Consider the following 17,242-nt stretch of genomic DNA (forward strand, 5'->3'; position numbering starts at 1 on the left):
ACTTTAGAAGAATACCATTTCACATAGAAAAACAATGTAATTTTTCCTTTAAGAAAACATATTTCATAGAAGCAACCTAAGGTGAACTTTAGTTAAAACCATTATTCTAGATGTTTTCTTAAATGCTTTAACACTTTCACTGACATCCCCTTCTTTCAGATAAGTTAAATGCCAAAATTTATGTTTATATATTTTAATATGTGTGTGCGTTTATTCTAGGGTCTCTCTCTCTCTCTAAATTTCTAGTTTTCTTCTTTAAGCCTTTGCTACCAGCTAAACTAAGTAGATGTGAAAGAACATGGCCAAAGGCTCGCTAACAACTATCCCACAGGATAGTTATAAGAATTAAATTATGTATATTTTTTCCTTTTGGTAAAGTACATAACACAAGGTCTGGCACATAATATGAGGTTAGTAAATATTAACAGCATGCTAATTATAGCCCTGTCACTGTAATTGTGCCTCCTCTATGGTTAGTGTTTTCTGCAGAGAAAATATTAAAAACAAATCCAAGGCACTATCTTGAGGTTTGACTCTGTTTATGTGGGCAAGGAGGAAGCACAGCTTTAGAAGCTTAGACTCTGTCCTGGGTTAAAGTCTTTTCCTGTCCTTATCCCAACTTTCATCATGTCAATTAGAATCCAGGAACGAGAAAGCAAAAGGAACTCTTAATAAAATTTATTTTTACCTCATTACATTGAACATTAAAATAAGAAAACCTATAATGAAAAAATTTAAGAGTAGGGAGAACACTCAAAATGCTTCTATGTGGGCAGGCATCCTAACCTGTGATCCCAGTTATTGCAGGAACTACATCACTCAGGTTATGCTGCCCACATCAGTCAACTTGAGAGAATCACAGTACAGTGTCCACTTAGTGAGAGATGGCTCACATTCCAGGTGTGTAGACAGTGTGTGAGTTAAAAACAAAGATCATTTTTTTTTTTTACTATATTTTCTCTAATAGCTGATAAGAAGTTTATTGCAAAATGAATTTTCATGGATAACTTTCCATGCTTCTTTTTTAGATTCCGGCAGTCCTTTCTATCTTTTTTTTTCCCCCTCCTGTCAAGCACAGAAGACAAGGAAAGGTCAGAACCAAGACCTGACTGATTTAACAGGCAAAGAGACAGTAAACCACTTTAGGTTTAGAGAGATTATTACTTACACGGATGGCAAGATGCCAGCTGCTAAGTCTTATTCTGACATACCAAAATGGACAGCACCAAAATCAAAGGGATCTAATGACTATAGTGCATGTGGTAGAATCCCCCAGTGCTGAGCAGCTTATGCTACACTGTAACTAAGTGATTTTACAGTCTTATCCACCGTATCCTGAAGCGTGAGGGGCAGGAATCCTCATACTTCATCAGAGGCGATGAGAAACTGTCTCATGACAACATCCTAAGGGAGATAGCAAGGATGGTGAAAGATGGCCACAAAGGAATGCTTCACGAGCCTGCCATTTGCCTGTGTTCTGGAAGGATCACAAGGCATCCTGCCACAACTCAAGGCTATGGTTCAAGTCTTTGCCCATACGGTCTGAGGGTCTGTGCAAGATTGCTGGCCACTGGAGAGGAGCCAGTCTCTTATATTACCTAATTCTTTTGCTCCAAACCTTCTCTTGCTATCTATTTGAATGCTTTATTAGTACCCTTCTTTCCTTATACAAACACAAAGTTGGACAATATTCTTAGTCTGTAACATGGGCTGTGGCTATAAAATTTACCATCCTCAAAACTTGGATGGAAAAAATTTTGAGATCCTTCATTTTGTTTTTCCTTTCTTTCTTTCTTTCTTTTTTTTTTTACAGCGAAAAGATTTTATATTTAGAATTAGTCAGTTGAACTGTTTAGATGATCCCAATTTTGTTAGTAACATCCAAAGCATCACAGTTAGGAGCCAGCTGAATATGTGCCTTCTTCTCTCTATCAGGCATGATCAAGGTGTTGACTTTGGCCTCGTCAATGTCATAGAGCTTCTTCACAGCCTATTTGATCTGGTGCTTATTGGCCTTGACATCCACAATAAACACAAATGTATTATTGTCTTCTATCTTCTTCATGGCTGACTCAGTAGTCAGGGGGAACTTGATTATAGCATAGTGGTCAAGTTTGTTTCTCCAGGGGTGCTCTTCCAAAGATATTTGGGTTGCCTTCTGAACCACATTGTCTTGGGCCAATGGAAGATGGGTGACATGCATTTCTTCTTCTTCTTCTTCTTCTTCTTCTTCTTCTTCTTCTTCTTCTTCTTCTTCTTCTTCTTCTTCTTCTTCTTCTTCTTCGTCTTCTCCTCCGCCTCCTCCTCCTCCTCCTCCTCCTCCTCCTCCTCCTCCTCCTCCTTCTTCTTCTTGGTGGCTGTGGACACCTTTCAGCACTGCTTTCTTTGCCTTCAAAGCCTTTGCTTTAGCGTCAGCTTTAAGAGGGGCAAGGTCTTCCTTTGCTTTTGGCATTGTCTTCGTGAAAAGCCCTTCATTTTTCAAAAACAAATTATATCTGACTATAAAGCCCCCGTTCTTCGGAGATGTCTAGAAATTCAATCTCAGTCATTAAAGTACCTCCCTTTTCTTCAGGGTCATGTACAAGGGTTTGACATAGTTCCAAAGAGGAGAGAGGTTATTCTCAACTTTACTCCCCCCACTGCTCAGTATGGATACCCTCATTCTCTAAGCCACCATGGCGAGTGTTTGGTTCTTAACCCGCACTACTTTTACATGGGAACTGTGATGAGGCTGTTTTAGCCTAGTCTGCATCTTCTCTGGGAGGGTTATGGGAGGTAATCATTCTTTAGGACCCTTCTAGCTACTCTGAGTGTAATCTCTGCTATATCGCTAAGTCCACAAAAATCTCCTTTTCATATCTTTCTCTTTTGTAACGTCCTCTCCACCACCTTCTCCACATGAATTAATTAACATCATGCTCTCCTTTGTAGAAGTGAGTATGAATGAACTATAAGATAAAGTTGCTAATTTGCCCATTAAACATGTTCAGTCATCAACAGATTACATGGGGCAAGAATAAAATACTTACAGAGTTTGACCTCATCCCAAAAGTTCTTAATGTTTTTCCAGCATTTGCTAAATAGATGAACATTTCTAGAACTCAAAACTTATTATGATGAGTCATTTTTAGAGATACGTGAATGACTAATGAAATGTTATTCAGTCCACTGTTTTTATCTCCAGATTTTCCCATTCTTTTCTTATTACTTGAGAAGAAAATGTTAATTATGATATCTTAGAGCAAGGCCTCACCCTAATTTATTCTTTTTTGTAGCTAATTGTGTCAGTTCAGTGGTTACACTAGATATTTAATTACATTCATACTGAGAGTGGGGTCACTATGATTATGGGATTATAAACTGGGATTGAGATTATGGATAATTTAAAAAGAATAGTTGACTCAAGTATGTGTATAGATGCAGTCAGGACTCTCAAATTAAATTATGTAATACATTCTGACTTGCAGAGTGGTGGCCAAGTAATGAGAATGAGAAGCTTTAAAAAAAAAAAGAAAAGAAGAAAAGAAACAAGACTGAGGACAATACGCTTGTGGGTATGGAGAGGTCTAAGAAAAAATTCCTGCCAGATACCAGTCTTGTCTTTCCAGAGTTTCCTCAGCAGCATTCATTGAGGGCTGCAGACAAGTTCAAACCACCTAGTTCCCAGGCTAAGACTAGCTAAATCTGTCAATATATACAATAGGATGCTACTGCCTCCCACAAGTGGGAATTGGAAATTTATCTTGCTTCTGTAAACTGGAGGTCCCTGAGGGGTCACATTGCTGCTTTCTTCTTAACTTACACTGCAATATATTCAGGTCATTGGATACTCTGTTTGCATTACAGGTACTCATCTGGAATAGAGCCCTAACATCAGCTTACTGATTTGAGGCCTGAATGTCTTGACTCTCAATATTCTTGTTACTGGTTCAGATTTTTCTCTCAACTAGAATTGCCACACACAGCCTAGAAGCTCCTGTCTTCTATGTTATTTGTCTGTTAGATATTAGTTCTTTTCTGGTTGGAGCCAGAGTTCACCCTGACACTTTGGCGATCATGATTCAGAGCACTGTCATTCTTTGAGTCATGGCCCCTTGTCCTCCCTGCACCTGCCATCCTCACTCCCTTTTCTTAGAAGCCATTATTAACTGAAGTCTTAGCATGCTTCTTGGCTAAGCCCACAAAGATCGTTTCCCCATGATTCACTGGCTGGCTACCATTCTGTCCAATTTTGTCCTGGATGCCCATATGAATTTTGTTCAGAGTTCTTTAGCCAGCCTTCTTAACAAATCTAAATACAGGAATCACACTGAGCAGATCAAACTGTTTCAATTTGTGCAAAATGAGTTTCAATTTTTTAAACAAATATATAAATCGCTGTTCACAAAACCTCTCATCATAAAAACTTTTTTTTTTAGAGATTATTTCAGAGGAAGATTTCAAAATACTGTCCATGCCGAGATAATTCATTGTTTTCTCACCATGGAGAAAAGTGAAGAAAGATCACGACAAGGACAAGGCTCACTGATTCTCAGCTTTCTGCCACACTCCCCTTAAGACACCGACAACCTAAAAATCTAAGAATCATCTTCGAGATGCAGCCACAGATTTAAACCACTACTCTCAAGTGACCCCAGTGCTTGCAGTGAATTCTATCTAAGATATGAGGATATTAATTAAGAGTTTTAGAAACATAGGTTTTGTTTTATGGACATTGGGAGTCTCACTTGCATATGTGTTCAGACTTAGTTAACTGTTTAATTTTCATCAGCGTTGGCTGGTACAGATTTTGGCTAGTGCAGATGTTTTGCTTGTACTGGCAGCATCATTGCCAGTTGACGAAGCATCTCAGCTCATGAATCTCTCCTACCACTCACCCTGACAAGCTGGAGAGGAAAAGGCTGCCTGCAGATGGTGTTTCAAGTGTATACAATTCAGTGAGTTCCAAACACATGGAGGTTTTATTTGGGTTGCCAAACCTCACTGTGCTCCCACACACAGTAGAATGTATCTGATAAAAAGAGACCAATTTATAAGCAGTATTTTATAATTAGAGGGGAAAATATTGGCTTTCTTGGCTAAGGAGCAAATTTAAACTGAGCCCTATGGAAAAGAAAGGATTCCTAGTTTTAAAGAAGCTGCTAGTCCTATATCCTTCTTTTGGGCACTTTATTTCATCGGTATAGGAGGTCTGGCTGGTGTGGCTATGTTAGGACACTAGTAACTGAGATTGTGGACAATGGCACCAAAAGCCTTTGTAATTGAAATGGTTTCCTGCTCCCTTTAACTCTCTGTAGGCTTCTCATTATTCACAGCTATTGTTTCCCCACCATCTGCAAAGAAATGTGTGTTAACTTCCATGTTGAGTGAGGAGCTCAAGGTTGGAACACAGATTTATATAACATGGGACACAAATTTGTATCAAAGACTTGTTTTGAGAAAGGACTATTATGAACATTGAGGATGCCTGGGCAAGCAGAAATTTCAATTTTGGGAAAAAGTATATTCCTGATTTCTCTGTAGAACTGAGAGATTTTCAGAAATATTCCTTATGTCTAGCACATGCCTCCTTTACAGTAGGCATGCAATAAATGTTTGACTTATTAAACAAAGGAGTAAAAAGCATTGCCTGGCACAGCCATTGACACTGAATTTAGAATATATGAATTCTGCCTTTCTTCATTAATATTTTCTTTTGAATATACAGCAATGAAAGCAAAATTGCAAATTTTAGGAAGAGGAGGAATAAGATGATCAATCAGACTGATTCTCTTATTTTAGAGATTATAATGATTATATTTATTTAGTATTTACCATGCCAGTCATTGTGCTAAGGGCATGTCTCATTTAATCCTCACAGCAACTATAAATGGGTGTTGGCCCATTTTATAGACAAGGAAATTGAGGCATAGAAATGTCATACAGCTAGTAAATGAGGGAGCCAGGATTAAACCCAGGCTGTCTTCCCATTTGCTAGTTGGGTAGCCCCAAGGTTGGGTAGTATTGCAAAATAGTCAAAGTACACTGACACTCTTATTTTTACTGTATTAAACATTTATTATGGGCGAGTGAACAAAAAATATTCACATAATCTGATATCGAGGTTTCGAGAAGTCCAAATCTCTGCCCTTTTATCATTTCAGACCACCATCTTATATAAAGGGTCATTAAGGCAATCACCAAGATTCCTGAGGAAAGATTTTATCATCCTTACATCTGATTGCAGAAAGCCAAAATTCTACATTCTTTGGCTAGCAACTACCTTGTTTAGGAATTTAGCCTGGGACAAAATACCAAAGAATATAGGTTTCTGATCTTGCTAGATTCTTATTCTCTATTCATGTAAGAGTAGGAAGTGTCTATAAAATAATTTTGCCTAATCCACATTACTTGAATACCTTTAATTTCACCATTGAGAACCCAATTTTAAGATTCATCATGCTAGTCAACAGGCTGCTATTTTTATCACTAAAAGCCCTTTTCTGACATTTAGTATGCTAATTAGAAAAGTGTAGGTTATTGAATAAGACACAAGTAACAGAAATGCCCATAATAGCCCTTTTGGAGTATAGACTTTCTGATTAGAATGTTAGCAGATCATTCCTGTATTCTTAATTGCCATGTTCATTGACCACTCCTGGACAGGGAATCTTTGATTAGAATGCTTAGAGTTTAACCCTAGTTACATTCATATAATATCACAAAGTATATGTGGAAGTATTTTAAAGTAAATTATAGTAATTATTAACAGTGGCTTTCAGATTGATTAATTCAGCAATTAAATAAAATCCTCAAGAACCCAAGCTCCTCTGGCTTCTGGCCTGCCATTTAACTCTCTCCTTGAGAGGATGGCTGTTCAAGTTCTAGGTGTCATCACACACAGACACCATCCACAAGAAAGGGGGTGGGGGTTGGGTGGGTAGTGGACATTCCTTTGTGTACTCCTCTACTCAATAGCAAGGAAATGTTATCCAGAAGCCATCCAGCAGATAAATATTCCCTTATCTAATTGACCAGAATGATCTCATATATTCATTTTTAAGCCAATCACTGGAAAGATTTTTTTTTTAACATTGACGAATTTATTAGAATTTAACTCTAAGTGATCTAAGAAGAGGTGGGAAAAAATTAGAACTTCACGAACAATAAAGAGTAAAGAAGTAGGGAAGGCAAAGTTGGCTACATGTAGAATAATTATTTCTTTTTTTTTTAATGTGACTATTTTTAAGAGCGACATTCATCTTTATTTGACCTATTATTCCATCTTCTCCCTTAGTACCAGCTGTCTGTGTTCCTTTCTTGGTTGATTTGTCTTTGCTACTCCTGTTCTCTCACTCACCAAAGTCTTCGGTTAGTACCCCAACATCTTGAATTAGGGGAATAAAGTTACAGCTTTAATGAGTATTTCTAGCTTTGATAGCTAACCTAGAGTCATTTCAGGCTCCCTTGTATATCTCGTCTTGGTGTATGTTGTCTGCCATGTTAAATCTGGGATGAGTTCTCCAGGGAATGTTCCTGATTTGAGAACATAGAGACCTAAGGAAAAAGACTTGCTAAGGTAGTCTAATAATTGAAACTGTCCCTTAAGAATGCTATTGTTAGGTCATTTGCTTTCCTTCCCTGTCAAGCCAGAATCTCACTCAAAACAAGTACATTGCCATTTTCCAAAAAAATGATGTTTAATTTCATTCATCTCCAGCTTCTTTCTCTCCCTCTGGCTAGTTTTAAGATAAAAGAAATTACAGAGTGTTTTAAGAGCAGACTAGAGAGCTTGTGTCAGAGGATAAGGGCATATTCACTAATTTACTTCTCCAACGTCTAGAGAAAGAAGAGTGGAGGGCGCACAAGTCAAGAATTGGTTTTTTAGAAATGACAGAAAATGAATTAAACTTTGTACAGATTATAGAACTTTTTAAAAAAGCTTAGGATAATTTGTTGCAAAAACAAGCAGCAGGTTTAAATGGCAAGGGTTCAGGATTATTACAAAAGTGCAGTTAGGGAAACAAAGGTAGATATGGTCAGTATCTTCTTTAACTTTCATTTTATATGAGTCTGATTCAGAGTTAGTGAATAGAAAACAAAAATAGCATTTTTAAAAGTCTGTATATACCATAAATTGTATCCTAATATTCGCATATTGCAGAGGATTGTCTTTTTCAACTTCATCATACAATACTTTCCCATCATGCATTTATTTCACTTCTGCTATTAGGTCATTATTTACCCTTTGTCCAGGCCCCTACTTCTCCACTTACACATACAAAGTATTACACAAATACAAACCTGCTCCCTTCTAGCTTCATTAACAGCAACACTATTATTCTGAGTTCTCAGTCTTGAAAGTATTTTTATTTCTTCCTTTTTCAATTTTCACAACCAATTACAGACAAATCTTATTGATTCTACTCCCCAAATTTTTTACTTCAATTTCTCAACTTTTTTCTTTATCACTTCCCTCATTTCCACTACTATTACATTCAGAATTTTACCATAAACTCCCAGTGGGAGTCATTGCCTCTGGCTTGTTTCCTCCAATATATCATAGCCTCTGCCAGAACATTCTTCCTATAGGACAACTCTGTAGAGATACTCTGCACAACAAATGAGACTACAGATACTTTAAGATTACAATGCCCCTCTTTGACTGAAGAATTTTAACCCTCATTATGGTAACCATTCTCAATTCACTAAGTACATTTATAGCCTTGTCTCCATTCATAATTCCTTCAAACATTCGAGTCTCAAACCACTAGTCATTTCTTTTACCCTCCTTGCCTTTGTTTTCTTACATAAATACTTGTTCCCATGATCTATGTCAAGATGCTTCCCAGCTTTCAAGGTCTAGTTCAGATGCCACTTCTTCCATGATGACTTAACCTGTGCTATTCTGTCCCTCTTTAATAACTTCTCCAGATTCCTCTCCCCCAAAAAACTTTATCAGCATTTTTGTTATAGTGCTTATCATGATCTATTTTGAGTTGTAGTTGATAGTGAATGTCTTTTTCATCAGTTATTGTCTAACTGATGTTATTACAGAATCTAATAGAATGCAGTCTTTTACTTTCTATAGAGCCCAAGGATTTGGAGAAAAACCCAATGCAGAATAAAAGTGATAGCATTTCTCTCAAATATCACTGTAATTTTTTACATGCATAATGACAAGAACACCTTTTATACCCTGCTCTAATTTTCCCTTTTTCTTCCTGTTTGCTTTCCAAATTCCCTGAGCTTTCTTACCTAAGCTCCATTTATCAATATTGTATGATTTCTATCTCCCTCTGCTTACTTATGCACCAGTTTCTATGCTGGGGTGAATAACTTTGACTTTTGCTTTCCCAGTATCATTCTCCCTTCATCTAGTAATAGAAACTGATTTTTCTTTGGAGAATGAATAACATTAGGACTAAGCACATGATCTAGTTCTTGTGAAACATATTCTAGCTTCATGGCCACAATGATGCGCTTGGTCCCAATTTGATGGGCATGGGTCCAGCGAAACTCCAACATAGTAATATGACTTTGATGATTGGAATAGAAAAGCTCTCTTTTTGATGGAGTTGCTAAAGTGATGAGATATAAGCCTGGAACTGTGGTTGACCCTCTCTAGTCCTCCTGGAAGAGCTGACCTGAATAAAACTATCAGAGAGGTAAGCAGACACAAAAGATGGAGAGAGACCAAAGCTAAGCACACCATTTGAGCCCTTGGATCCAGATTTCAGTTTATACAAGTCAATAAACTTCCATTTTAATTAAGCTTGTTTGAGCTAGATTTTCTTCCCATGTAGCCATGAGTCTCTGTTCTTACATACACAAAAGATAATCTTTCTCCCCTCTTAGCCTTTTTCTTTTTCAGCGATCTTATAAAATTTCACCCCCCACACACACATCCATCTAAGCCTTTTATGAAAGATGTTTTTTAAAAAAGATACTAATGATACTCATATTATATATGGCTTTTCTGAAGGTCAAATAGATGTAAAATGCTTGAAAACATGCCTGGCATATTGTACAGGTGTCATTTTTTCATCATCATCATCATCATCATTATTTTCATGTCACTCATTACAATGATCAGATCACAGAATTGGAGACTTAAATCTACTGAAACTTTAATTTCTAGAAACATTTCTTTGTGAATTTACTTTTTTTGGCCAGGATATCACCTCTTGGCATTTTCTACTTTGTTATTTTCCTGAATAATTTTCTATATGTTTGGCAGTACATTCTATTTTTAAAAATATAGTGTAAGATTGTGCCTATCAACTCTGCATGCATATCAGAGAACATCATTGAATGTCATTGGTGATTGTCATTGGCCAATAATAACTGTACTCTGAATTTGTCTGACCCTTTAAGGTGGTCGAGAAGACTATTTCTTTCATTTTTCAGATAAAAGAAAGGTGTAACAAAAGAACACATGATTTCTCAGTGGTTATCTATTAATGGAGATGGAACATTCACCTCTGGGTTTCTAATCCACGAAATGAGTAATTGTCTCTTAAAACATTTTAGTATAATTCCTCTTTTTAGTACACCATTGTTTCAAATTGAAATTAAGTTCCCTGTGTTCTAGTTTTTGCTCTGACATTAATTAACTGAATAATTCTGAGCAGCCATGGAATCTCTGTGACCACAATAAAATGAAGTTTACACTCTACATATAATATGCATTCCAACTTGAAAAATTTCTTAGTTCTTTTTAAAAGAAGATTTATCATGAACACATTTTAGAATCACTGTTATCCATAAGAAGAAGGGCTGCAGAATGAGGCACTAAAATTCTATCTTTGAATATGCAGATGATATTCAATTTGTAAGATTTAACTGGAAGAAATAAAGAGAAATAGCAGGTATAATGCAAGAGTTTAGATGAATTTAAAGTGAGAGCTTAATGGTGGCAAGTCTAATTCATCCTAGTAAAACAATGCTAAAGTGAGAGTTAAGGTTCAAATTGGGGAAAAAAGGTGATAAACTAGACAATTCTATAGCACATCAATTAGGAAGAGGGTTTAATGAATAGGACAGAAGTCACTGAAATTATTATCTCATGCTAGAGGAAGGTGAGAAGAGGCATCTTTACTTCTACCAAGAATTACTACTGGTACATTTATTAGACACCACACTCTTGTTCATAACTAGTAAGAGCTCTGAAACAGATGAGTTTTGCTTGACTCTCCCCCCTGAGGTACACAAAGGTTGTATAACTTGGCAACCATTCAAAGTCAGAACTCTTTTTCCAAAATTAATATTTGGACAAACATACACAAAAGATTTATTTCTTTGGGACTCATGTTAATTAAATGTAGTGAAAGTGAAATTAATTTCCTCTCAAAGTGACAAGCCTGCTGCCTATCAAAATAACTGTGACAATTAGCTTGGCTGTAGCAATTTAAAGCACATTTTCCCCTACTAGGTTACCTATAGACAGCAGTTTAGTAGATAGATGATAGATAGATAGATGATAGACAGACATAGGTACACATAGATACAGGTGTATAGACACTTATAGATATATATTGTTGTAGGCTGAATTGTTTCCCCTCAAAATTCATACGTTGGACCCTTAACCTCTAATGTGACTCTATTTGGAGATAGGGACTGTAGGAATAATTAAAGTTAAACGAGGTCATAGGGTGGGGCTCTAATCTGAAAGACTGATGTCTTTATAAGAAGAGGAAGAGACCCCAGATACCTCTCTCTCAGTACACATACAGAAAAGATGCCATGTGAGAACATAGTGCAAACACAGCCATATGCAAGCCAGGAAGGGAGGTCTCACCAGAAACTAGCCTCGAAAGCACTTTGATCTTGGACTTCTGGCCTTAAGAACTGTGAGAAAAGTAATGTTGTTTAAGGACCCAATTTATGGTATCTGGTTATGGCAGTCCAAGCAGACTGATCTCTCTCTCTATTATCTAATTTAAAGCTTTGGTTTTTCTATATTTAACACCTCACAGTAATGTATAACTGTACGCTGATTTTAAATTCTAAAATGAGGAACACAGGTCCCAAAATAATATCCTATAATTTAATGTGCTGTCACTGTGGTGAGTGGTTCTCAACCTAAGAGCTAATATTAGAACCACCTAGGAAGCTTTTTAAAATTTTAAAACAACACATTTTCCCTGGGGAGTTTTCAGAAGCTTCAGAAAGGAAATTAGATATGAGTTGTTTTAAACCATTTGCCTACTAGTGTCTGCCCAGAATGTCTTTTCTCCTTCTTCCTCTAACTTCAAGGAGGAGAAGGAGTCAACCAGAGTGTTAGAATTCCAAAATCATAGTCTTCGAGAGTTTATTATATGTCATTTAAATATATGTTCTCTCTCCAATTAAATTTCTTGAGTTTAGGTGTATTATTTTAATTTTTATATTTCTCGTACCTATCCCAGTGCTTTTGAAGGTAGTGGTAATCTCTTGGGTGTGGAACAAACTCTTTAGGCCTATCCTGGCATCCCCTATTCCAGAGACTTAGCAAAATTATACTGGACAAAGAGGATTAAGAGTCCCACATGTACTAGAACAGTGCTTTCCAGATTTAGTCATATGCTCATGTCACCCAAATTTTCATCTACTGTCAGTTTATCATTTGCAGTTGAACACATCTCCCCTAGCAGACACCTTATATTATATTGGGCCCAAAGAGAGCACTTTGTAGTACATCTTAATAGATATTCACATCCCACTTGCGAGTTTATTATATCACCAGTCTTCAGTATTTCAAAATTCAAGGGTTTAATTTCAACTACTAGGCAATTTGATTTTTTCTTACTCACTTGGTACAACAACTAACCCCTTATCTGGCTTGTTTTTATTGTTGAATCAACCAATCTTAATTACACTCAGCTGACTGACTCCTTATAGGTTTTTATGCTACAAGGTTAAAAATCAGAAATCTAATCTACACCTTAAGAAATTAAAAATAACAAATCTAGGAAATTACAAGCTATGCATATAAATCCACTTGGAATAACAGTGAAGAAAATGGAGAATGAATAGTTCATGGCATTAAAAAATGAGTGTGAAGGACATGGTAGAAAACGAAAATAACAGAACTTATTTTTACTCATTTGAATCAATTCCAATATTAACTTAAATAGAAATGGCCATTTTGAAAGCTAAAATTATCTACAAGTATGTTTTTCCCCATAAATCATGGTAGTAAGTGAAGTTCGAGCAAGACATTTTGATGGTAACAATTTAGAAAGAAATTGCATTATAAGAAGAGGTCTAAATTTACAAGAAGCACTTTCAAAAATATCTAGCTTTATAGTAAATGTTTAAAAATATAGGCTGTAGTAGAAATGACTCAAATCTCAATATGTTGCTTTTAATTACTGGCATTATAAGCACATATATTTGAGTGATTATACAACTATCACTGCTATAGCTAAGTATTTAGAAGTATTTTAACACTGTTATTGAAGTTAAATAAGTATAGATGAAATTTTAAAAGCTACAAAGAATCAAATAATAACCCCAGATGAGATTTCATTATTTCTAATCACTGGTAATACACTTTGTGCTAGAACAGCCAAACAAAAGAAAATTAGAACTACTTATTGAGAACATTGAACCTATACTCTACACAGAAACTATAAAGCTCTAGTAAAAACAATCACAATATCAAAAAATATTTTACAACATATAAACCACACTTGAGGTCACTACTTATTGTTTGTCTAGCATCCTTTTCTTTGGAGGACCACTTACCTATGGAGAACTCTCCTTCCCCATGCTCACATCCCAACTGTCAAAAACATAGTCTGAATTAGAGCTTCCATTCTTCCTACCCTTGGCTTTAGAGATGAGATTCAGGTGAATGCTTCAATTTTCCATCTTAGAGACGTTTCAAGCTAAGACTGGGATATGAGAGTCAGGAATGGTAGAAAAGAATTTTTCTTTTTTTTTTTTTTTAATGAGAAATCTGAGATGATCTGAACACAGAGCTTGCTGTTAATATTTAAGTCTCCTATGGCATTGAAAGACTTTCCTGCCCTGGGAGAAATTAAGTAGTGGCTAACATACAGAAATAACCAGAGAACAGAGAGCAAGAGAGTCCTAAAACTGTGAGGCCTTTGTTCCAGTCACTTTTACCCTTTCCTGTACTATGAGTTGATGATGTCTATTTCTGCTTAAGTTAGTGCAAGCTGAATTTCTTCACTTGAAATCAAGAGTCTAACACACATCCTAAACTTTTATCTAGAAATGGTACAAGGACATGTGTATACATATAAGAAAATTCATCCAAATGGGAGAATGATTGACTAATATAAGTCTAGTCTACTTACTTGACATTTTCAATAAGATTTTACACAATCAAGAAAGAATAGCTTTAAAAAATCTGTTGTGTAAAAAGTCCAGTATAACAAGTATGATAAAATACTTTTTTCTTTTACAAAAACAAAATTCCAATTTTTAGTCAATGACCCACTTATCCAAAGTCTAAAAATAACAAGATAATTTGGATGATAACTATGTCCTTTATAATGGAATTTGATTTATCTCTCTTTCCATGGACTAATTGGTAGAAAGTTTTCTTTCCATGGACTAATTGGTAGAAAGTTTTCACTTATTTCCTGGGGCCCAAAAATGTTCCTCTCTGTTTACATAAGTGAAAGTCCAATAAGTAAGATCAGCAGCATGTCTTGACCTCTTACTTACAGACTTTTGTAATGGCTATTTGAGTGCACGCTCTGTCATCCATGAAGCAAGGACTGTGTATTTTTAATTTGCGTAGCCATAAGCCTGAACACACTATGCTATGCACTATGTACTACTGCTAATTAGTGAAATAAATGCTAAATAAATGAAGATTGGCAGGTGCCAGATACTCACTTTCTCTTAAAAAAATTTTAAATTCTCCCATCTTACTCCTGCTAACTGCCTTTGTAATTCCTTCTTTAGGAGGCACATTTACTATATACTTTATAAATGTACAAATAAACATTTTCTGTTTTTCTGTGCTCCGGTCTTATTATAAAAAACAACAAAAAACAAAATCAAAAAGGAAAAGCAAGAAGGAAAAACAGAGAGAGAAAAAAAAAACGAGGAAAAGCTGTGCTCTTCACTGTGGGTTTATTGACAGTCTCTCTGTTGGAAGAAGACACGATGTCGTGAGACTGATGGGTTGGCAAGAGCTGGTGCCAGAAGCTGACCACGACAGGTGCATGATAAAAACACCCTTTGTGGTTTCCCTACAGAATTCTAAATTTATCTGGAAATAAGAGAAAAGAGAAACATGTTTGATATTTCTTTTATTGACAAGCCGCTATAGCTTTTTGAACTGTGATTTTTTTTTTTTAATTGGGGGCATTATTTTTGTGAGATTGTAAGTGCTCTGTCTAAATGTTCTTCACAAGCAAAATTCTAGCAGTTTTGATGCTGTTTCAATTACTAAATACCTACATTGTTTCTTATATTTCTGACCATCTGTCTTTTAGTTCAGAGCAAAGTCACCAATGTTTAATAAAAAATGAAACAACCCTGTTATTATTTCAGGAAGGTAAAATTGCACTGCAACCTGATTCACCACCTGGTGAGAATCTTTTTCCTACAAGCTTGGCCTGTGGTAACCATGGTTGCGACAGCCTGTGGCACAATTCTTGGTGGCTAAGTTAAAGTTATGTATGAAAGTCATATAAAAAGTAAAGTATTTGGAATCAGTGGCTTCATCATAACCCTCAGTGCTGCTTCCCTAGATAAGCACCATAACCTAAACTACAAAGGTTGTGCTCAACAATACACATATTCATTCATTCCAACTTTTGAATGCCTCGTCAGGGAATTCACAACTTGTAAGGCCCAAATCTCGACTTCAGCTCAAGGATCCCTGGCTTGGGGCCAATGAGACCAACACAAAGATTTTGCAGCAGAGACCGCTATGGGAAAACAGGATTAAAAAACAGTTTAATTTCTCTCTTAATCTGTTCAGTTTTAAAGTGTCTAAGGAAGACCATATGGAAAGAAGTTAGCAGCAACTTCTAATGGCATATTGAGCTCAGTTTATCCAATAGAATGAATGAATAAATGGAGATCTTTCTCAGAGTTCATAGTGTACAGACAAGTGTAAAAAAGGTGAGTCACTAGTCCCTCTCATGGATGACAGTACTGTAGCAGGTGCAGACTGAGTCTAGGAAGAAGTGGGAGAGAAAAGGGAAAAATTCTCATGGTCAGAAGAAATGGGCTCCATTGAATCTAAAGAGGAAATCCTGATGCTTCTCTTATATTTCCAAGACAATTAATATTCTTTTAATCCCCAAAGTCCAATGCTATACTCCTTTTCTTCAGCTTCTTCTGAATGTCTACATGTGTCTTGTTTAGAACAAATTTTATCCCACATTTTGGAGCATAATAAACTAAATGTCAAGGGGTGTGGGAGATGCATACTATTCAGTTTCAGGTCATTAGTTCTTAAACTGATGATAATGTGGAGAAGCCTAGGGCATTTCAAAGTTAGAAAAGAGTCTGTAACAGTGGAGGTAAGTCTACAAGCAATGGAGACAGCTTGAACTGGCCTCCTTAAGATTTTTTAATCCTTTTTCCCCAAAGTGCTCTCTGCTGCAAAATCTTTGTGTTGGCCTCACCGATCCCCATCCAGGAATCTTTGAGTTTTTTAAGTTGTGAATTCACTGACAAGACACTCAAAAGTTGGAATGAATATGTTTACTGTTGAGCATATTTCTGAAAAGATTTTCTTAGCTTTTAGAAAATCATCAGAAATAATCTTCTTAAAAAAAAAAAAAGTTAAAAGACAGCCACTCTGGTATTTTAAAATTGCCTTTCATTTTATTCTGCCTTCAATGGTAGAGTAACTTTGTATATTTCCTTCCCTCTTTCCTTTGATGCTTTCTATTAAGATTGCTCTCAGGAAAGGACTTCATATTTGTCATTAATGGTTTTGTATGAATATTAGCATGTTTTATTTCTGATTGTGCAACTAAATCATTATTGCTTGTTTAGGGAATATCAAGCCGTAGTTGGTGCTTTTGGGTAGGAAAATTTTCTATATTGGTCAAAATCATACAACCACATTCTAAGAGACTACAGAACTTATAAAACCCACCAAATTCTGTTTTTCCTGAGGTGTTGAGAAAGCATCTTAGTATTGTGAAAAAGTGCTGGACTTGCAGTTCACTAGATTTGGTTTTCTTTCCTGGTCCACCATTTACTTGTGGCATGACTGTGGGTAATATAGTTAATCTCTCCGAGTTTCAGTGTCATCATCTATAGAATAGTAGCTAAC

At 36.1% G+C, this 17,242-nt stretch overlaps 1 pseudogene; it reads right to left on the reverse strand.

Moving 5' to 3' along the window:
• Nucleotides 1-1,852: 1,852 nt before the first annotated feature.
• Nucleotides 1,853-2,452, reverse strand: LOC107509139 (annotated as a pseudogene).
• Between the last annotated feature and the right edge of the window lie 14,790 nt (nt 2,453-17,242).

The sequence above is a fragment of the Rousettus aegyptiacus genome, unplaced genomic scaffold (genome assembly GCF_014176215.1).
Source record: "Rousettus aegyptiacus isolate mRouAeg1 unplaced genomic scaffold, mRouAeg1.p scaffold_m13_p_8, whole genome shotgun sequence".
Lineage (NCBI taxonomy): Eukaryota > Metazoa > Chordata > Mammalia > Chiroptera > Pteropodidae > Rousettus > Rousettus aegyptiacus.